Here is a 22,760-nt window from a genome sequence, read left to right on the forward strand (position 1 = left end):
TGCAATGGCACAGGCTGGAGTCATTGCCCACCCCACCCCTGGCTTTCCTGGCTGCCTGCGGGTGCCAACAGCTTGCCAAAGAGGAGGAGGAAGAGGAGGAGGAGGAGGCCTGATTAAACTTCTTTAATCAGCGTAAAAGGCTTTGGGTCAATGGCACTATGCTTCATCACCTGGACAGGTTTCTTGGATTTTAAAAGAAGAAGGGAATGAAGTCACCACCAAGGTTGGAGACGCCTCTGAAGCAACAGACAAAGGGCCTCTTAGAACTGCAATGGGGCCAATGCCATCTGGGGAAAGATTGTCGCCCACCACAAAGGTGAAGAAAGCTGATTTTTTTAAGAGCACTATTTCCCAAACTAGGCAACTTGAAGATGGGTGGACTTCAACTCCCAGAATTCTGGGAGTTGAAGTCCACCCATCTTCAAGTTGCCCAGGCTGAGAACACTGATTTAAAGCCTTGGTTAGGCCAACCCACTGAGCTCCTGAAACCATAGAGTCTGTTCTTTAGGGAAGCCAGATCCTGGGAATTCTGGGAGTTGGAAGTCCATCCGCCTTCAAGTGGCCCAGTTGAGAAGCACTGCCTTAGAGAAACAACAGATCTCATCCTAAGACTTCAAAATAGCTTTCCAAGACCTTTTTGGGAGTCTCGCTGTTGACTCAAAGTTGGGGAATTCTGGGAGCTGGCATTGGAGAAAGCCTTTGAGAATGTCAGCTGGGGAATTCTGGGAGTTGAAGTCCACCCACCTGAAAAGTTCCCAAAGTTGACAACTCTTGTTCTGGAGACTGGGGAGGAAGGAGGCCTGATTAGCCAAAATTTATCTTAAACCACATCAAATCTAACTCAATCATCCGTAACGCAATTACACAACCAGGGAGTGAGGGGACTTATGTTGAGAAGGCAACGTTTATCCAGGACTGTAGGTGGTTTAGGGGAACCCAAGAAACAAAGGAGAAGAATTGGGGAGGGGGGATCACACAGGCACAGAACCTGAGATTGTTTTATCTTGGGGGGGGGGAGAATGGGAAAGACTGGGGATGGGGGTCTGCATTGCATCTAATTGCAATCAACAGCAGACATCTAACGCAAGTGACGGGTTCAGCAAAAAAGAAAAAAGAAAAATTTGCTGCTGAGAGGGGCAAAATCTTTGTCTAAAAATAATCAGCCATTCCACACGGTTGTTGTTGTTGTTGTTGGGTTGGATCCCCCTCCCTCCGTCTCTCCCTTTTTGCTAGAATGGTAATCGATGCTGGAGGCTTTGAATTCCATCAATTTATAGATCTGCCCCAACTCTGCGCCTGCCTGCCTGCCTGCCTGCCTTCCTGCCTTCCTGCCTGGCGATTGTCTGCCGGGGCTGGTGGAAAGGGAGCGAGCGGGGAGGCAGGAAGGCCGCAGCTGCACACACACACACACACACACACACACACACACACACACACACACACACACACAGTGGGGTTCAGAGAAGCTCAGGGACCTTCTGCGAATTCCTCGATCCCTTCTCAAACATCCTCCGTCAGCCTAAGGCTCAAACCTGCCCATCAACCTTTGGCATACAGGTACATAGAAAATATACACAAGGTACCAAAATGCATCCAGGCAGAAGGCAGAGTTCTCCAGGCAGGTTTGCACGCATGAGAGAGAGAATGGACACAGAGCATCCCAATGGATGCACACAAATCGGCAGATAGGTAGGTATATCTCCACGCGGTGAGAAAGGGGATGTGTGTGGTTGGGGGGGGGATGGGGAGAGGCAGAAAATGGATGGAGAGAAGGAAAACGGTCCCTGGAGAGATTCTCAGCAGTTAAAGATTAGCCCTAGCTTTCTGAGACGCCAAATTTTTTGAGGGTTATCGATCAATAAATCAAATCAGCGTCCAATCAATCGGCCAATCAGGAGCGTCTCGCCGATGCATTACTGCTGGCGCCTTCAAACCCGGCCCGGCCTTCGGTGGCTTTCATCAAAACAGAGCTGGGCTGGCACGGGGCCAGCTCCCACCCTCTGCCTCCACAGACTCGGTGGCGCAGCAGCCTGGCGCAAGAACAATAAATTTCTCATCTAACAGCCGATCAAGAAACAAGGTGAACATCTGTTTTGCTGCAACGGAGACGCGTGCCGCACTTCTGGGGAAGCTGCAACCCGGCTTCGGAGGGCCCCCCCCAAGACTGCTTCTGATTGCTAGGAGTGTGCACGGCTCTCCATACAAGTGGGGGGCATTGCACGCCTGTGGGCATGTGTGGGTGTTTGTGCATTTGCACTGCCATAGGGGGCGAGAGTACCCACCTATTAATTGAGGAAGGAAACGGCTGCCCCTTGCCCAAGCTAGCTCTCTCTGCCCACATCTGCTCACCCCACTGCAAAAGGAAAAATGGAGAAAAGGCTGCTTGTCCAGTCAATAATAAAAGCTGCCCAGGGATGGAGGCGGTTTTATGATGCCCATTAAATAGCCCTGTAACTCCATTAAAAGCTGTTTATCCCCTCTAACTATGGCCAAGTATTTCTCCTCACCCATAAACGGAGGTGGGTGGGGGGTGGGGTGGGGGACTGGATCATCCAGGAGGCTACCCAGCCCACAGCAAGGATGACCAAACTTGCACGAAGGAGGACACTTCAATCCCACAGCCCCCTCCCCAAAATGGCCTGAGGAGCTTCCGCAACCCAGAAACAAGAGAGAGAGAGACGGGAAAAGTGGATAACTATTGTATCTCAGGAGGTGAGGATCAAGGATAGGCTGCCCCTGCCCCTGGAGGTTCTGCTGGGCTGCTGAGGGTAAGAACCAACCAACTGGCTTCTCTCCCACCCTATTTTGGGGTCACTGAGTTCCTGGGGCAAAAAGGAACCGTAAAAACCTCACAATGATAGATCAAATTCACTTGCCTCTTAATGGGGGGAGGGGTAGGTCGATCTGGGAGATGTAAAAAGGGGTGCAATGGGGTCCCCTTAAAAAGAGAGGGAACTGGCCGATCCCCCTTGTCCCTCCCCATCTCTCTCCCTTCTTTAAATCCCCCCTCCCCCCCACAGCCCTCAGTTCTTCCGATTCCCAGGGCATTTTGAGACACGGTTGCTTCCCTTGGGGGAGGGGGACAACGGGGGGGGGGGAGAGGCATTCATCTCTTTATGGTGAGGCTGCTCTGAGTCCAGGGACTCTTTGCTTTCAACCCCGCCATCTGCCAAGCATCAGATCAAAATCTGAGTTGGATTCCATTAAACGAAAGTCTCTTTCTTTCTTCCTTTCTTGCCTCTCCCTCTCCAGCCCCTCCACATTAAAAAAAAAGAAAAAGAAATACTTGTTTTATTTTCAATCTGCCCTGAATAGTCTCTCTCTCTCTCTCTCTCTCTCCCTCCCTCTCTCTCTCCCTCCCTCTTTGCATGCTTGTTGTTTTCACCAACCAAGAGAAGCCGCACGGAAAGCAAATAAGAAAAGAAGAAAAGGCGGTGAACAAAGGAGCCAGCCTTGAACTAGAGACGCTGAGGGTCAATGCCAAAGCCAACACAATCCCTTCTCTGGCCAGGCCAAGCCTTCCCGGCCCCACCAGAGTCACCTACCCAAAAGAAGCTCCAATCTTCACTCCCTAACCAGCCTCTTTCCCCCAGCTTAGACAACCATCTGGAAGGCTGCAGCTGGGGAGATGCCAACGCTGGGGAGAACCATTGGTGGTCCTCCTGGCCTGGAATGGTACCAATGCATAAACTGCACTTTAGGAGTCTGGGGGGATCTCAATTGGACCCCCGAGGTGCTTTCAGTGGATGGGATGGTTCTGAAGCTGTGTGCATGGAGATGTATTCCGTCTATACGCAGGGTGTTCTCAAGAGGATGGGTTCCACCATGCACAAGGTGGATACCCTCACACTACGAACGTGGCGTTAGGTATCCCATCGTGGCCTCTGTTGGCTTCCCCAGGCTCACAAGAAGACCTGCTGCTCGTTGGTTCAAGCACCTCCCTTGCGTGCTATAAGAGAGGCCAGCCTTGGTCCTGGTCACTTCTGGCGAACAAGCCTTGTGGAGCAGAAACTAAAAGACCAGCTTCTCTTCCCCACAAACCATGGCTGTGCGTGATGGGGGTTGCATCTCCATGGGTTTTGAAGGTGCCAAGTTGGCGACTGCTGGCCTCAAAACCTGATTTAGAGGCTGGGCCCCAATCGTTTGTTTAATCGTAACATACTAAGATAATCCATACTTTACAGTCACAATGGATAGGTTAAGGTGCTGTGGACAGAAGAAGAGATTGGAGAACCGTATGTCTGAAACGGGACAGGTCTCCTGCTTGAGCAGGGAGTTGGACTAGAACAGGGGTTGGCAACTTTAAACACTCAAAGAGCCATTTGGACCCGTTTCCCCCAGAAAAGAAAACACCGGGAGCCACAAAGATCCTAACCGGAAGTGCCCCGTTCAATTCTGGAGCTGACCGGAAGTCCGATTTCCCCACCATAGAGTCTCCTCATAGCGCGGCATCCTTTTTCCTCTACCTGTCCTAACTGAAAGCCCTATCAATTGTGGAGCCGACCAGAAAACCTGCCCCTTGCCATAAGAGTTTCCTCCTGGTGTGCCATGCTTTTCCCCCACCCGCCAACTGGAAGGTCCTCTCAAAATTGTGGCACTGACCGGCGACAGGGAGCTGCAACAGAGGGATGAAAGAGCCACATGCGGCTCCAGAGGTTGCTGACCCCTGGACTAGATGATCTCCAAGATCCCTTCCAACTCTTTTGTTATGCTGCATTTCAGCCTAAGGGTGAGCCTTCGGGCATGTGTGTTTCCCACCCCGGTTCAATTGTTTGGGGAAGGAAGAGCAAACACCCCACGCTTGCATTGATTAGGACAGTCCATTGTTCGCCCACAGTGAATAAGTAAGTACCTTTTAAATCCAAGGAGAAAGATATCAAAATAAGACCGAATGCTGTCCAATCCCCTCCTGCGAGGGGGAAGGGGCTTAAATAAATGTAAAAAGAGACAATTGGATTGCTTTTGCAAAAGGATGGGGAGGAAAGAGACCGGCAGCCCCGGGAGGAGGAAATCTGGAGTGATCCAATTCCCTTTGTGGTACAGTAAATAATTCTTTATTACACTTTGATGTATCTTTCCCCTAATGACTTTTAAGGGCAACACAATAAAATTGAAAAAAAAAAAAAAGGTGGGGGGGGGAAGAGAAGGGCTGCAAGGAACAAATGCTTAATATTCAATAAATGTGTCAATTTCACATAGAGAGGCAAATGGGCCTCTATTGAGGAATTGGTAAATTTCCTTGGAGGAAAGTAAGTGCATTTTAGCCTTCAAGGGGTCCCCAGCGAAATGGAAATGGAATGTGATTTGTGATAAAACTCAGCTGCTCCATAAAAGACATTAAATAAATGTTGCTCTTTCACTTGCGAGATACGGAATTGATTGCATTATAGACCTGCTCCAAGACGCGCAGTTTCTTCTCCCTCCTCCCCACAAGGGAGGATCTGGCTGGTCGGGCCACATTTTAGCAGCCGGGAGAGCAAAGGCGATTTAAATGACATCTAAACTCACCAGCTAATGGCGGCCACCAATTTGGAGGTGGAGAAGGAACGTTTTCTGCCTCTGTCTGATTTATTATTTCCCTGGACACAAGAGAGCCGCTGGCGGAGTCCTCGGTGCCGGGAAGGGGTTCGGCAACCCTGAGCCCAGAGCGGATCAGACCTGCAAGCCAGGGCCAAAAGATTGCGGGACATGAGGGGCCCTCGGTGCTCTCTGAGCTGGCTTGTTTTCTTGCAGATCTTTCACGACTCAAAATAGGCACCGTATTCCTTCATTGGGGTCATGAAACGTCTGCCAGAACTTTGCCTGGGGGGGGGAGGGGGCGGGTTAAAAGCAGAACCTTTTTCCCTGGTTCCAAGTAAAAAAAATTCACGTAGTAGAGGAAAGAGAAATGCCGGAAGGGATGACCTCACCGTGCTCACCGCCAGAACCACAAAGTCTCTGGGGTATTTCTATCCAGCTCCATAAAGCCCCAACTTGGGTGACATCTTGAAATGCAGCTTTCCTGCCTTATGTGGGAGAGAGAGAGAGAGAGAGAGAGAGAGAGAAAAGATATTTTTCCCAATTCCGGGAAAGCTTACAAAGCTTTGGGCCGGCAGATGAGACGCTAAGAAGATTGTATCAAATTCAATTTCCCCTTAATCTCCTTCTGATCAGACTCTACCGAGGCTGTCCCAGTCCTTGGGCACAATTTGAGTTTGAGTGATGGATTTGGGCCACTTTCCAAAAATTGCAGGGAAACAGGGCAGAAACCTTGGCGTTGAGGCTATATACACGTTCAGATTGACTTAATTCAATAGGATTTAATCGGATTATTCCGCAGCCACGGATTTCAGCATTGTCTCCTTTATGTCACAATAAAATCTGAGCCGCCATTCAGAGGCTTCGGATTATGCCCCTCTTAAAACCATGGGAGGGGCATGCAATAGGTTGGACACCGGCAGATAACTTTATTGGGTCACTTAGTCCAGGGGTCTCCAACCTTGACAACTTGAAGACTTATGGACATCAACTCCCAGAATGGGAGTTGACGTCCACAAGTCTTCAATTTGCCAAAGTTGGAGACCCCCAACTTAGTCCATGTCCCCCTCCTCTCGCCTCTGAGTTGGCTAAAGTTATCCCAAAAGTGCTTTTCAAAAAGGTAAGTGGACTTTCTTGGTTTTTTGAAAACGTTTTGCTTTTCATCCAAAATGGAAGAAGTTTCTTGGATGAGAAGTGAAAGGTTTTCAGCAATGGTGGGATTCAGCCGATTCGCACCTATTCAGGAGAACCAGTTGTTAACTTTCTAAGCAGTTCGGAGAATCGGATGTTGGAAGAAATCTTATTTTGTTTTTGTTTTTACAGGGCTAATCCTGTAAGGAAGGCAGGAAGGAAACATTCTGGTGGTGTTTCTAGCCTAATCTTTATTACCCTGCTTACAGAAACTGCCTCTCTGATTAACCCTTATCACATTGTAACAGCTAAGGTGAAGTGCCCATCGACGTGAATGATGTTGAGTTGGCCATGCCCACACGGTCACATGACCACCGAACCATGCCTGTCCAGCTAGTCATTAGGGCAGAGAACCGCTTGTTAAATTATTTGAATCCCACCGCTGGTTTTCAAGGAAAAAAATCAAGAAAGTCCAGTTGCCTTTTTGAAAAAGGCACCTTTGGGACAACCATGACTTGGATGATTGAGAATCTCCAGAGACACTTGGCTGAAGTTATTCTTGGCAAAACACAGAAGTGGCGAACCGGCGAGGTCTCTCTCTCTAGGAGATGCGTCCTATTGCATTAGCAATTTGGACTGTTATTAGCCCTTTCCCCATCCAATCGGATTAATATTTTTCACTGATACAATAAAGGCAGTCCTCCCGGATTAGCAACTTTCCAATCACATTAGTGCCGACAAATACAAATATGATACAGGAGGGATACGACAGGCCGGGATGGAAGGCCTCTTAACGCAAGATGACAGCTAAGGGAGAGTTGGAAGTTGCTGCGGTCCCAGGTGGGTAAAGGATGTGTCTTACTATAAATGCCAATGCGGCATCACCACGAAACGGCAAATGCCCTTCTTGTGGCAGCTTCAGGTGGGAAAATGAGCCCCCTAACCTTACTCAGAAAGGGGGAGGCTAAGCCCACCTTTTCCATTGCACCATTAGAAGATCTGAACCAGGATGGGCTTCTAGGTGAGATAATTAGCAGCCACGTTTCATTTGTTTATTTTATTGAAAAAGCTACTGGCTTACTTTGTCTGGTCGGGACATAATATTTGCATGGATCTCTAATGATTACAGTTTATTCAATAAACCTCAGTTAAACCAACCACAGTTTAGTGGAAGATATGAATTCAGCCTGCTTGTGCCCACTCACTTAAAGGAAATTTAAAACAATCAATAAAAAAGTCTATAGTATTTAAGCTGTATTCTAGTTAATAAAATACTTTTAAATTCCAACATGTCACAAGACGAAGAAGAGAAACCAAGCCTGAAACTGAAAATAATCTGGGAATATTATCTCTTTTTGCACAACCAATGCTATTTTTTGCACACCGACACCTCCTGTGCAAGGAGCAATAACAGGAAGGTTGGAGCTCAGAGAGAGGGAATCACCAACCAGCTCAATTCTTGAACATCCTGAACTACCCAGAATGGCCAACAGCCTTACATTTATGCCAGGAAATTCAGTTTTTCTGCTAGCCACCAAGAAGAAAAGAAAAAGAAAAGGCTGTTCTGCTAAATTTTGCATGGAATTGGCGTCCTGCGTTCCCTAACATAATATAAAAAAATAAACAAATCAATCACATCGAGACTGCATAAAAGGGAATGCAGCTTTTCTTGAAATGGCAGGAATTGTACTGGTGTTAATAAGGATAAATTCCCAAGCACCAGTAGCTTTCCTCAAGCTGACTAGTTTAATCAAACTAGTTATTAAGTCTGCATTACTATGAATCTTCTCATCGTTCCCATCACCCATCTCCTCCCACTTATGACTGTATGACTGTAACCTTGTTGCTGGTATCCTTAAGATTTATATTGACTGTTTCCCTATGACTATCATGAAGTGTTGTACCTTATGATTCTTGACGAACGTATCTTTTCTTTTATGTACACCGAGAGCGTATGCACCAAAGACAAATTCCTTGTGTGTCCAATCACACTTGGCCAATAAAGAATTCCATTCCATTCCATTCCGCATTCCATTCTATTCTCAAACAGCCTAGCCATAGCCTGTTCTCGGCTGCATACGCTCACTCAAGAAAGCAAGACAAGAAGCAACGGATGGAAACTGATCAAGGAGAGAAGCAATCTACCAGTAGAACTAAGGAGAGATTTCCTGACAGTGTGAACAATTAATCAATGGAACGGCTTGTCTCCAGAAATTTTGGGTGCTCCAATACTGGAGGTTTTTAAGAAGAGACTGGACAGCCACCTGTCTGAAATGGTCTAGGGTCTCTTGCTTGCCTAGAAGACTTCCAAGGTCCCTTCCAACTCTATTATTTTGTTATTCTATTATTCTTTACTGGAGTTGTTGAATCCCAGAGACTAGGAAAACCTACTCTAAATACTGACTTCACATATCATCTAAGATACACTGTGGTTTGTTGGCCTGGATTAGTATGAGCCATAAGACCTGTTATGGATTGGAAACTGGCTAGTAGATTCACACAGCCATGGTGGAAAGACATAAGCCACGATGTACGGACAAACACCACACAAACCCAAAATAAATCCACACAAGGGTTCAAGCTGGTGTGAAGCTCAGCTTGAGGACACTTATCAAAAGGTGTCATTTTGTTATTGGTGCGAGAAGGATATCTTGGCTGCCTGCGAATCGGGCCCAAAAGGTTGCCGCAGTCAAACCAGAATAAAATGTTGGCTAAGGAAGTGAGGGACAGCACTGGCTGAGAAGATGGTGGTCAATAGACTGAAGGACTGGCAGTTGTCACTGCACCGAGGAGAATGTTTGCGAAGCAACCAACTATTTTTGAAGCCCACATCAACACTGGGGAATGTTTGGCAAAGTCCCCTCTTGCAAATTGTGTTAGGCGGGATTTATAGGCGAGGGCAGCGGAGATTGTACTAGGCGTTCTTTCGGGGCCGTCTGATGACTTAATTGTTCCATCGCTCTGCAAGTTTCAGGCCCGTGCAGTCTCTTAATGATGTTAGGGTTTTTTTAAAAATAAAATTTCTAGGAGGTGGGAGGTTGCCTCTCTGTCCCACCTCCCCACCCTAACACCCAGCCAAGCACTCAGAGGGCTGGGGCTTCCGACAGAAGTTGAATGGAGCCCTCCCCCTTGGATGTCCATCTTGCTGAAAAAGCTGAGTGGTTGGACAGGCCCGTATCTGAAGGCATCCCATGAAGGGTCCATTCCAGAGGCTACTCCTGTTTCCCCCCCACCATCCTATCCTCCATCTCACGTCCCCTGAGGATCAAGGCTGGAGAGAATCTCTTTGAGATGCCCAAGAAATGGAGTTTGCCATGAGCAAAGTGGCAGAGATGCAGAAAGGTCTAAAGGTTGTAAGAGAGAATATTATCTTATGTAAGCTCTGTATTTATAAGTCAGTTCCAAAATGTAAAACTTAAACCATTTCCCACAGCCCTTCTGAGTTAATGGACTCATTGCTTTTCGATTCCTAGCTTTGAAATTGATATGGACTTACCATATTAGGTACTGAAACTACTGTACTTCCAAAGATCTAAAGGTAGTAAGACAGAAAATTGTCTTATGTAATGCAGAAAACTCTTGTATTTATCTGTCAGTTCCAAAGTTTAAAATCTAAACCAGGATCTCTCAACCTTGACCGCTTGAAGATGGGTAGACTTCAACTCCCAGCATTCCCCAGCTGACATTCTCAAATGCAAAGCTGGCTGGGGAATACTGGGAGTTGAAGTCTACCCATCTTCAAGCGGTCAAGATTGAGAAATGCTGACAAACCATTTCCCACGGCCCTTCTGAGTTAATGAACTCTTTGCTATTCAACCCCTACCTTTGAAATTGATACAAACCTACCATATTAGGCACTGAAACCACTGCTCTGAGCCAGGCTGCCTTCGGCCACTCTGGTTTTAGCTCTTCTAGCCATTGTAATTTATGCCTCCACTCCATTGCTGGTCAATTTCTGTGACATCTGCTCTTGAGCAGAGAGATCCTCTCATCTGCAACCAAACTAGCTTCCAGGGCCAGAATCCTAGAAAATTAGGAATCTGATCCACCACCCCCCGTATATCACTTTGAGATATATACCATATTAGCCAAAAGAACTGAATTATATTGCATTCATGATGCAATTAAACACTTCACTAGGAATCAATGTAAAACCGATGAGGCCTGAAAGTACTGCATATGGCTTAGAACATTATAAAACATTACCTTCACTCAAATCCTTTTCAGTAGCAATTTAAATCTTCTTACAGTTCCTGCTGCCAATGGTAAACCGTCTCCTGATTCATAACAGCACAAGGGGAACGGAGGAATTTAAAAAAGAGAAGGGGGGAGGAGGGCAGAGATTTATTCAACTACTAAATTACCCATGAAACCGGAATAGCTGACAGTAGTAATCTGAATTATTATTAGGCTTGGCAAATCATCTGCATTAGCCAATTTAAAACTACAGCTCACGGGTAGAAGCCGGTTAATACAGTCAGTGTTAAAAGGACGATCGTTGGTCTCCATTTTATTGCTGAAAAGGTTTAAAAGGTCAAGAGATAAAAATTATAGGCAGGGGCAAGCACAGAGTCTGGATTTAGAATATCTTGGCAGCAATCACTTTCTTTTCCCAGCTTCTGGGGTTTTGAGGCTACGAAGCTTAAAAGATTTGTTTCCAGAAGAAGGGTACTTGATGATATTTTTTTTTTAAAAAATCCATGCCAAAGAGACACCTTAATTTCTGCTCTTTTTCATGTCTGCTCGATAATGTCGGGACACAGCCTGAGACTCGGGGCATGGGTGGCACGATCCAATCTGGGTCGGTCACCGGGACAGGAGGTTTAGTCTTCTGAGCTTTTGGACGCATGTTGGAGCCCATCCTCACCAGAACGTGTGACACACTTGGGGCTACCCATCTCCATGCTTGGAGAAGGGTTCTGCGACCAATCCGTAGCACAGGATTTTGGGAGTTGCTCATGGATCCCAGATGGCGGTCTATGCAGATGAAGGAAAGTTGGGGACATGCATGTTGAGGACTTGAATGGGAAGACAAAAAATAGGTCATCCAGACGAACCTTCTCTGGCTGAGAGGGAAGAGTGATAAGGACATAAGGACAGGCCACCTGGGTTGCCTGCAGAAACTCTCAAGTCCAACTATCTGCTCCAGTGTGAAGATCTAGAAAAATGCCACCTGCCACGGAGGGCCAACCAGTTGGTGGCAAGGACTGGCATCGAGTTTGCCTTCCACCAGGAAATCCTGTCTCAAGTCCCCATTCACAAGGGGATTCTGGGCCAGTCACATTGGTTGCTGGTGGGGATAAACTGAAGGGAGCCCCCCCTGCTGCTTAGAGCCCCTTCCCCCAGCATTGCTAACCCTGACCGAACCAAGCTAGAGGAATGGATCACTGCCCTGCTTCATCTAAACCAGCAAAAGTGGCTGGGGAATTCTGGGAATTGAAGTCCTTCAGTTGCCAAGGTTGGAGACCCCTGATCTAAACCAACTTGCTACCTTCTTCTTTAACAGTTCAGTCATCACCTCACCCAGGTTAGAAATGTCCCAGCCCCCAGACATCACTACCCCAGGCCGAATCTTTTGTCAACCTCCTTGGGAAGGCGGGTCACACGTTCATAGCTTCCATTCCCTTGATATGGGCCCCACCAGGTCAAAATGCAAGCCGCCTCTTGTCTTGGGCGCTCTGTCTTCAACCGACCAGCAGTCCAACCTCCCCTCTCAACATCACTTCTCTTAGCATCTCTTCAAGGGCTGCAAATTCAGTCCAACCAAGCCCCTTCTTTGCCGTCCTTCTCCAACATCCGACTCTGCTGCCACAGTATTTGTTGGCATTGGTAACCCACAGAAATTTCTTTAGAAGCCAGGGAGACCATCTGAGAACAATGGGCAGATATGTGAAGAACAATCCTCCTGCCATAAATTATGGCGAGGAAAGCAGCAGGGAGCCTCATCACATTAATATAATGAACAATAAACCGACAGTCAATCAAGGCATCATAAATCCACAGGTTTTATGAAGCTGTCTGGGGTGGCGGGCGTCTCCCTCCCCCCTCCATCAGAGCTCCATTTATTCACGTCTAAACGCAGCCATCAAGGGTATATTTCTGCTCGTAGTTAGGAAGGCCGACTAAATGAAACCCAAGGACCTGCTTTAAATTGCACCAGCCAGGATTACCGCAAAAAAAGACATTTTTTTCAGCCCCAAAGTGGTGACGGAGTCCCTGGTCCCAGGATTGGCAAGGAGAGAGCTGCACATTTTGTCCAGAATGAAGGGGAAGGGATCCCATTCGATTAAGGATGGTTGCCAAGTGGCTCCATTCCAGGTTTTATCCAAGAGTGACCATAGTCCAGGCATCCAGGGGAGAGTCCTTTTATTAGGGCAGGGCGCAAAGCTGAGGAGGATCCCAACGTTCCCCAAGAAAAGATCCACTCATCAGTTGGAGGATCTACTTGGCGCCAGGAGGTGGGAGATGCCTACCAAGAGCCTTGGTAGTACAGGGGTTTAAGGCACCCTGTTATTAAGCTTATTAAGACCAGCTGCCTGCAATTACTGCAGGGTTCGAATCTCGCCAAGGCTCAAGGTTGACTCAGCCTTCCATCCTTTCTAAGGTAGGTGAAATGAGGACCCAGTTTGTGGGGGCAATAAGCTGACTTTGTATAAATATACAAAAGGATGAAGGCTATTGCTTAGCACATTGTAAGCCGCCCTGAGTCTCCGGAGAAGGGCGGCATATAAATCAAATTAAAAAATAAAATAAATAAATAAATAAAATTAAGGGCGAAGGTGGGCTCCTGCTTGCAAATCGGAGAGAATTAAAGCGCAGTCTGGAGATGCCGAAGGGGCTTTGCAAAGCTGCAGGAGAAACAGGGGCAGAACCAATGAATGGACTCCAAAAAAAGACCTCAAATTGGAAAGGGCACTGCCGCTCCACAAATGTTGCCTTATAAGCTTGACCAAACCAGCAACGAGAGAGCTGAGGCAGCACCCACACCTTGTAGGAAGCCCCCTCCCCCTGCCACTCCTTCTCCAACCACTGGCCCTGACTGGTGGGGGATGGCCCAGCCAGGACCCTCGGCCTGGCCGGGGTCTCCAACCGATGACGAATGGAGCCGGAGCAGGCCGGAGAGTGGCCAGGCCTTGTCTCTTTAGCTGAGCTGAGCCGTGCATCATCCTCTCGCCTCTCGTTCTCGGTTTTATTAGCAAAGCAGCCCAATGTTTATACTGGTGGGTATTACATTTGCCACAACAATTACAGTATGACAAATGGCGCATCAGCGTAATCCATCAAGGGAGCCCAGACAGGAATCCTTTCGGCAGGCCGGCCATTAATTCTAAGGCTCCGTTCTCAGGGGCCCCATGTTTCAGTAACCATGACAACGCCAAAGACGCCGAGTGGAAATGGCATCTCCCGCCATGAAAGATGGGCACCTCCTTGGCGCGCTGGAACTTAACCTTTCAACACCTGCCTGTCTGTCTCGGCAGGGAGGAGGAAGGCGCCGCCCGACACTCCTGGGGCTGGGAATGGACAACGTGGCTCGGTTCACCTGGGAGGCTTCACTGGGAGCCCCACTTTCACCCCCCTTTGAAGGGCAGGGAAGCAGAGCCTGGAGGTGGGGGGCCATCACCCTCTTTCCCCCTCCCACAGGGGGCATTTCTAGCCCCTGCTAGGCATCACAGTTCAAACACTGGTCGTCCTCGACTTACGGCCACAACTGAGCTCAACGTTTCTGCTGTTAACATTCGTTAAGTGAGTTTTGGCCCATTGTAGGAACTTTCTTGCCACCGCTGTTAAGTGAACCACTGCAATTGTTACGTTCGAAGCGTCCGAATTTTGATCAGCTGATTACGGAGATGCTGCAAGGGTCATTAAGTGTGAAAAATGCTCATCAGTCACTTTTTCAGTGCCGTTGCAATTTCAGACTACACAGGTGTAAGTCAAGGACTGCCTACCTGTATGCATTCTAATGTAAGCCAAGCATACGCACAGCAGCCCTCCTGCTCCAGGTACATTGAAAGAGGCGAGTCCTGGCCAAGGTGCACGCAAGTCTCTATGCAACCCAGACTCCCATTCTGGCCCCGGGCATCGAATCCCAGAGCCTTCCGTTCCTGCGGAAGTCGTCCAGCTACTGCCAAATGGAGATTGCTCTCCCAGGTGAGAAATGGGACCACCGCTCATCCCGGCTTCCGAAGAAGGCCAGGAAAACAGCAGGCGGGGTCAGAGCTACCTCTGTTTTATTAAGCCATTACAAGAATCATTTTATTCCCATTTATAATGTTCAATACATGCTCTGAAGCCTTTTCTAATGCAGTAATTAGATGGAACACTAGATAGATGGATTAAATTGGAAGCGGGTTTTATGCAACTGCGCTGTAACTTTATAGTTTGATTTAAAACTCAGAAAGTGAGCTTTAGCAAAAGGGGGAGGGAGGGAGGGAGGGAGGAAGGAAGGAGGGAAAAGAAGAGGAGAGAGGGAGGGAGGAAGAAGGGAGAGAGGGAAGGAAGGAAGGAGGGAGGGAGGGAAAAAAGAGGAGGGAAGGAGAGAGGGAGGGAGGGAGGAAGAAGGGAGGGAGGGAGGGAGGGAAGGAAGGAAGGAGGGAGGAAGAAGGGAGGGAGGGAAAGAGGAAGGAAGGAAGGAGGGAAAAGAGGAGGGAGGGAGAGAGGAAGGAAGGAAGGAAGAAGGGAGGAGGAAGGAAGAAAGAGGGAGGGAGGGAGGAAGGAAGGAGGGAAAGAAGAGGAGAGAGGGAGGAAGGAAGAAGGGAGGGAGGGAAGGAAGGAAGGAAAGAGGGAGGGAGGGAGGAGGGAGGGAGGGAAGGAAGGAGGGAGGGAGGGAGGGAGGAAGAAGGGAGGGAGGGAGGGAAGGAAGGAAGGAAAGAGGGAGGGAGGGAGGGAGGAGGGAGGGAGGGAAGGAAGGAGGGAGGGAGGGAGGGAGGAAGAAGGGAGGGAGACAGGAAGGGAAGGAAAGAAGGAGGGAGGGAAGGAAGGAAGGAAGAAGGGAGGGAGGAAAGGAAGGAACGAAGGAAGGAGAGAGGGAGGGAGGGAGGAAGGAAGGAAGGTTCCTTTGCCCAGAAGAAGACCTCACTTGCTTCACATTTTAGAGTAGGCAAAAATTACCTGCCCCCCAGGAGACCCCCGGGCTTCCTGAATGAGTCACTGCACCCAAATCTGCCCCATGCAGGGATACAACAGAGCTTGGCTTCCCGAGAAGATAATTCTGCTGCGCGGCTGTCCTCCTTCCAAGTGAGTCTCTAATTCAATCACATTCAATGGGGCAGAACGCAATGTTTCCTGGCAGAAGCACAAGGGGGGCGGGGGCAGGGGGGGCGGGAGAAGGCAAAGAATGGATGAAGCGTCCTGGATAACCGAGGCAGGAGGCCTCCTTCTGGTCTTTCCTTGGGAGTTACAGATTTTGCTTAATTTCCACTGTTGGACTCATGTAGAGGTGGTCCTCGACTTACGGCCCCAACAGAGCCCCATTTCCACTGCTAAGCAAGGCAGTTGAGTGAGCTTTGCCCCGTCTTACGACTTTTCTTGCCACCATCGTTAAGGGAATCACTGCCGTTGTTCAGTTAGGAACAAGGTTGTTAAGTGAATCTGGCTTCCCCCTTGACTTGGCTTATCAGAAGGTCGCAAAAGGGGATCATGTGACCCTGGGCCCGTCATAAATGTGAGTCAGCCACCAAGCATCTGAATTTTGATCCAGTGAATGCTGCGATGGTCGTAAGTGTGAAAAACGGCCGTAAGCCACTTTTCGTAACGTCTAACGGTCACTAAGCGGACCGTTGTAAGTTGAGGACTACCTGTACCCTAAACTCCAGCTGGGAAAAGCTCCCTGCTTACAAGACTCAAAGGGGGCTTTGGGGAAGGCCTGGAGTTCAAGAGGAACCAGCCTGGGAGCTGAAGTCCATCCAACTTTCAAGCTGCTAAGCTGGAAAAACGTTGCCCCAAAGGGCAGATTTAAAAGGCAGTTGCAGTTGGAAAGTGGGGGGGGGGCTTCCCAAAAAGCCATGGAATGCTTCAATTGGGTTTGTGTCTTGATGAGCTCTTCCCCCCCCCCCCCATTAATTCAGGGTTCAGCAACCTTTCCAAGAACGCACAAGGTACCTTGGTCAAGCTTGAAAGAGAGAGGAGGGGTGAGGAAGGGCAAAGCTAGATCCCTACACAGAATTAAGCGTTGTCAGTGGATGATTTTTATAGTAAATTCTTGCCCACGGTTGTTTTTTTTATAAAAGTAACCTCCCTAATTAGCCCCAGAGAGATGGATTCCCCTCCCTCTTCCTGTCTGTCCACAGTACTTAAATCATAGCAAAGCAGTTCCAAGCATTAATTGGTGGGATATTACACGCATAATGGGCAACGGCTATGTCGAATTACGCTATGAAAGATTAAGTTTTGTAGGGAAATGATTTTAAGCCGTTCAACTAAAAAACTAACTAGGATAAAATTAGGAGTGTTTAGCCAAAACAGCTTTTTTTTTTTTTTTTTACATTTCCAAAGACCGAAAGAGGAAAAGATGTATGGTGTTTTAAAAAATATAATTGTATAATTTGTCTCTGGGTGTGATTTGTATAAAAAGAATGGAAGACTAGCATCGGCTTGCATTGGCTTTTTTTAATGGCCTGATTTTTTTGGGGGGGGGGAAGCTACGATTAAAAGCTTATTTCTAAAAAGTTGGTTCTCTTAGATCTCTTGGGTCTCCAAACTTGGCAACTCTAAGACTTGTGGACTTCAGCTCCCAGGATTCCCCAGCCAGCCGTCCTCATCCTCCAAGAGGAAAGACCAAACTCTAATCAGGTTATTCCCACCCTGGATGGACTGAAAGCATCAACGTCTTCACTGGGGTGTTGGAATGAAAGAATCTTCAAAAAGCACAGATGTCCTGGGTCAGGCCCGGCTCCATCACCTCTCCCTTACAAAGGCACCAAGGACCGAAAAAGTGGAAGATTAGAAGAGCCTTTAAGGACCTTGGAGAGTTCCTGGAGAAAGCAGAAGTTGCACTAGCTGGAGAAAGACATTGTCGTTCCCCCTCAAAGATTTCTGGATCCAAAATCCCCAGGATGCTGACTGGAGCCCAGGGCCAAAGCATCTGGAGGCCTCCTCGCCACCTCGCCTACTCTAGTAGCACGCTGAGCGTAACCAGATGCCCACCCAGTGGTGAATAGTAAAGTGGCCTCCCGCTTAGAGCACGCTGAGATTTTCAGAAAATAGCATCAGCAGCCTCGTAGCTGCTTTCACCGGACGAAGCATGGGGTGGAAGAGAACGTGAGGCCATGGAGGTTCTCGCCGGCCTTGTAGATCGAGATCTTGCCCAACACGGGCTCTGTTGCAGAGCCAGACCTAGTCAAGGTCAGCCCCACTTTGCAATAATAATCTGTGGGAAAATAATGCCACCTAGTTTGAGTAATGAAAAGTCTACAAGAAAACCACCAAGCTGAGAGAGCACCAAGGACCCCACAGCCCTCCTCCTCCTCCTCCTCCTCCTCCCTCCTCTCCCTGTTCCTCCTCCTATCCCAGCACTACCCCCTCCCTTCTAGCACTGATCATGCTCCCTAGTTTGGGTAATGAAAAGTCTACAAGAAAACCCCCAAGCTCAGAGAGCACCGAAGACCCCCCATTTCAACCCTGAGCTACCGATATTCTCCTTTATTAATAATCATCTTCTCCAATCTAGGGAAACAGGCAGTAATACGTGGAGTTTTGCACTAACTCTCCCTTCCCAGTTCCCCAAGCAATGTTAGGGAGGGGGGCTCCCCGTCTTCTCCTCCAGCCGTTCCACCAATGGCCATGCATCCCAGCCATTAATTCATCCTCATCTTAAAGCAGGGCTCAGCATCCTGGCCTTACCCCCCCTCCCCTCCCCTCTTGATCCCCTGCTGTCTGCAGATTGATAAAAGAGTTTCATAAACAGCCCAGGCACAAGCATACATCTATCGATCATTCACGCAAGCAAATTTCAGTACGTGCACACCCGGTGACCAGGCTTCTCCCAACCAGCAGCAGGAGGCCAAGAGCAGAGCAAGGCTGCAGAAGACATCTCTCAAAAACAGCCTCATTAGAAGCCCAGAGCAGGCTTAATTATTCACACGTAGAGTGGTCTCGCAGGTGATCAATTCAGAGGGAAAAAAAAAGATTTGGAAAATCAGGCATCCTCCGCTAGCTGCCGAAAAAAAAAAAACCCCAACAAAAAACAAGAAAAAAACCCAGCCCAGGCATGAATAACAGAACAACAGCATTGGAAGGGACCTTGGAGGTCTTCTAGTCCATCCCCCCATTTCAGACAAACATTTATCCTGTCTCTTCTTTAAAATCTCCAGTCATGGAGCATCCACAACTTCTGGAGGTTAATTGTTCTCTGTTTTAGGAAATTCCAGGTTGCTTCTCTCCTGAATTAGTTTCCATCCATTGCTTCTCCTCCTGCCTTCAGGGGCTTTGGGGAATAGAGGTTGACCCCCTCTTCTTTGTGACAGCCCCTTCCTTGAGGGTGGGAGGGGTTCTTCCTCCTCGTCTGCATACGGCCCAAGAAGACCCACAGTAGCAGGAAAAGAGACCCTGAGCTTGTGCAGAGGGCTTTATCCTGCCCTACCACCAATGAAGAATAGCAATCAACTTTTCCGGGTTAACGGAATGAGACGGGTCCACCCAACAGTGCTACAAATGACATCATAACTTAGTTAGCAGAGCCGGAAAGAGGGCAGAGAGACCCAGATTCTGCCGTACAACTGAGGGGGGTCACTATTTATCTGATTTGGATAAGGTTGGACCATACACATTGCATTGAGACCCCAACCCTTGACCCTCGTTTCCATCCCCTGTTCTAAGCACAGCCCATAAACCAACCCATCAACCAACTTTTGAAGGTCAGAAGAAACCATGGCTTGCTTAACCAACTTAAGAAAGTCTAGGTCCTTGCAGGCAGCAGTAGGGTGGGGTGGGGGTGGGGGTCTTTGAGACAGGCAGAGCTAGCAAGGGCAGAGGGGTCCAAGGCTTGCAAACCCCCCCTCCTTTGCCCTGCCATGATTCCAGCTGTGAACGTTACATGGCTAGAGCTAATATTGGTGTGTGTGGTTTTTTTGCAAATCCTCTTTTATCTCCAGATATTATTTATTGGTCTGCTCCATCGCCAGCCCCCTCCCCTTCTCCCCTGGCCTGGCTCTCCACTCCCCCCCGATGTGTTCCTTTTTCAGAAGAGCGCAGACGCGGGGGCTAGCCTCCCAGACGCCGATGGAATCATCCTCTTTCAACAGCATTAATTATCTCCAGCTTTCCATAACAAGCCGGGCTGGGGGTGGGCAAGGAGGGAGGGGGGGGAGCACTCTGACCCCTCTCGCATGTCAGCAGTGCAGGGAGTTTGAAAAGCAAAATGCCTTTTATTCTTTGCAGCCGCAGAGCAGAGTTGCCTTTGATCTACCTCTTAATTCGCACCCCCCCCCCTTTTATTGGGGGCAAACCATGTCACTGATTTTATTATTCATGCTTTTTTTTTTTTCTTCATTCCTGCCAGACCCAGCCTTGGAAGGGGAGAAAGTGACAGAGGCTTGGGAGCAGAGGGAAAGGGAGATATATATAGATATAGATATGTATATATGCGTATATATAATCATATATATATATATGATTAAAGGCCTGGAGAAAAAAATATATATGAAGAATGGTTGCAGGAATCGGGTATGGCCAGTCTAGAGAAAAGAAGGATCTAGCAGTCTTCCAGTATTTGAGGGGCTGCCCCAAAGAAGAGGGGGTCAAGCTATTCTCCAAAGCACCAGAAAGCAAGACAAGAAGCAATGGATGGAAACTAATCCATGAGAGAAGCAACCTGGAATTAAGGAGGAATGTCCTGACAGTGAGAACAATTAACCAGTGGAACAACTTGCCTCCAGAAGTTTTGGGTGCTTCCGTCACTGGAGGTTTTTCAGAAAAGACTGGACAGTCTCAAATTGTACAAGGTTGGACTAGAAGACCTCCAAGGCCCCTTCCAGCTCTATTCTGATTGATTGAATAGATCTGCGGATGAATCTAATTCCTCCAGGGTCACCCCTTCCTTTCTAGGTAACGTTTCAAACTTTTGAGACTCCTTCCTCTATCCCCAAACTCTGCCTTGCCCCGGTTCGTTTTCTCTTCTCCTTAAATAAATAAATCTCTTCATGAGAAATGTAAAGAGCTGCCTGCATCTTTGCCCTGCACGTGAGCAATGGTAAACCACTTCTTGGAAAATAAAAAGGCGGGTGTGTTTGTGTGCTAAAGGAGAACACCACCAATGCTGAAAAGATTTCTTTAATTTTAAATTAAAGTTCAGGATTAAAGGCACCGGGGCCTCCACTCCTATGGTGAGAGGCTTTTTTTAAAAGTCCCAAGGGGTGAGCCTGTAATCTTCTTTTGGACGGCTAAAATTAGAATTTAAATATGCCCACACACTTCAGAGGGCTAAAGTCTAACCTCAAAGTTTACATGAAATTGGGATTTTTTTCCCCCTGCCTTTACCCCATATCACAAAAGCATTGTTCAGCTTTGAGGAAAAGATGCACGATTTGACTGAGCGGTAAACTCCTGGTTTTGTTGAATTTATTGTCAACATGGGCTTGGATATCTGCAGTCATTCTGAACATAAAACATCCGTCAGTTCCTTGATGAAAAGATTTTGGCTAGTATGGCTTCTCAGGGTATCCTTTTTCATAAGCAATCATCTACACAGCTAGAAGATTGTCACTTCCTCTATGGTGCATTGGCTGATGATTTACTGCCTAATTAGGAATTCTTTCAATACTGTGATTTAAAGAATAACAACATCAGAATCAAGTGAAACCAAAATCACTAGAATGGCTGGCCTCCTGAAGTTGTGGGCGCTCCGTCACTCGAGGTTTTTAAGGAGAGACAGGACAGCCACTTGTTTCGAAATAATGTAAGGCCTCCTGCTTGAGCAAAGGGCTGGACTAGAAGACCTCTTCCAACCCTGTTATTCTATGTTCTAACACAGGGGTCAGCAACCTGTGGCTCTGAGCCACATGTGGCTCTTTCATCCCTCTGCTGCGGCTCCCTGTCGCTCAAAATATTACAGCTGCCAATGTGCGACACCCGCCGGCACACGATTTATTGAGCTTTTCGACCCCCAGTAGGCCAACCATGGATAAATCCAAGAGAAGAAAAGTTTCAGAAGAAAACAGAACGTTTAATTCGACTACAGATGCTAGTTTTGTGGCCACTCAAGAAATAGTCAGGCATGGGAAGAGTTTTGTGGCTCCCGGTGTTTTCTTTTCTGTGGGAAACGGGTCCAAATGGCTCTTTGAGTGTTTAAGGTTGCAGACCCCTGTTCTAACATTAATGTCCACTTTTGGAAGACGTAGCTGCAACCAATCGGGGACCACGTAGGTCGATTCAAATCACAAGCTATACTTTCTATTCTCACTTCAAATGGGCAGCTCCTTCAGCCTCTTCTCTCAAGGTTGGCCTCCAATTTTAGAGACAGGGAGCTTTTTGGCTCATCAAATATTGGCCACATAGTTTTCTTTTGGTGAAGGGGAAAAAAAAAGGTTGCTTAATTCAGAGGCGAATAGGGAAGAGCAGATTCAGAGCAGGGGAGATGACCACTTGGTCCCTAATTGCCTGGGATCAAATCACCCAGGAAATTACCCCTCTGGTTACTATTTTTAATAGTAGTAACCAAATAGCTGCTAATTAGGTAGCAAACAGACAACTAAAAAGGCAAGGGAATAGGAAGAGGTTGGGGAAATATTTGACTTTGATACTGCTAGTTCTGTGCCTAAATAAGAGCACGCTTGAAAATATTCTGCATTTCACATCAGGAAGGATTTGGTGCCAGGATTGGGGAAGGTGCTTTGAACTCACCCTGGCCTAGATGCCACCAAGGAGTACTATTATGGGCTGTTTTCTTGGAGGTTCATCATAATCTGAGGTGTCATGCATACCCTCTCTTTTCAGCTCAAATTCAGTGGGCCCATGTTGATAAAAAGTCTATATTTTAACCAGTGCAATGGAATAGTGCCCATTTTGATTTAATTAAACTGTTGTGCCATGTGTTGTTTTCATTATCTTTTCATGATTGTGATCTTAACCGTCTCTGCCTGCCATATATCCCCCCCGATATAAAAAATGTCATCTTCTCC

At 47.7% G+C, this 22,760-nt stretch overlaps 1 protein-coding gene and 1 long non-coding RNA gene across 4 annotated transcripts in view; one reads left to right on the forward strand and one right to left on the reverse strand.

Moving 5' to 3' along the window:
- The window catches only part of CUX2 (cut like homeobox 2), a 94,063-nt gene that overhangs the window by 33,411 nt on the left and 37,892 nt on the right, over positions 1-22,760 (reverse strand). The gene's annotated exons all lie outside the window — the stretch shown is intronic.
- Positions 1,320-5,359, forward strand: LOC117672245 (uncharacterized). The gene is made up of 2 exons (XR_004593153.3): positions 1,320-1,689; positions 3,394-5,359. It is a non-coding gene; the product is annotated as an uncharacterized LOC117672245 (long non-coding RNA).

Source organism: Pantherophis guttatus, chromosome 17, assembly GCF_059756535.1.
Source record: "Pantherophis guttatus breed Tessera chromosome 17, ASM5975653v1, whole genome shotgun sequence".
Classification (NCBI taxonomy): Eukaryota; Metazoa; Chordata; class Lepidosauria; order Squamata; family Colubridae; genus Pantherophis; species Pantherophis guttatus.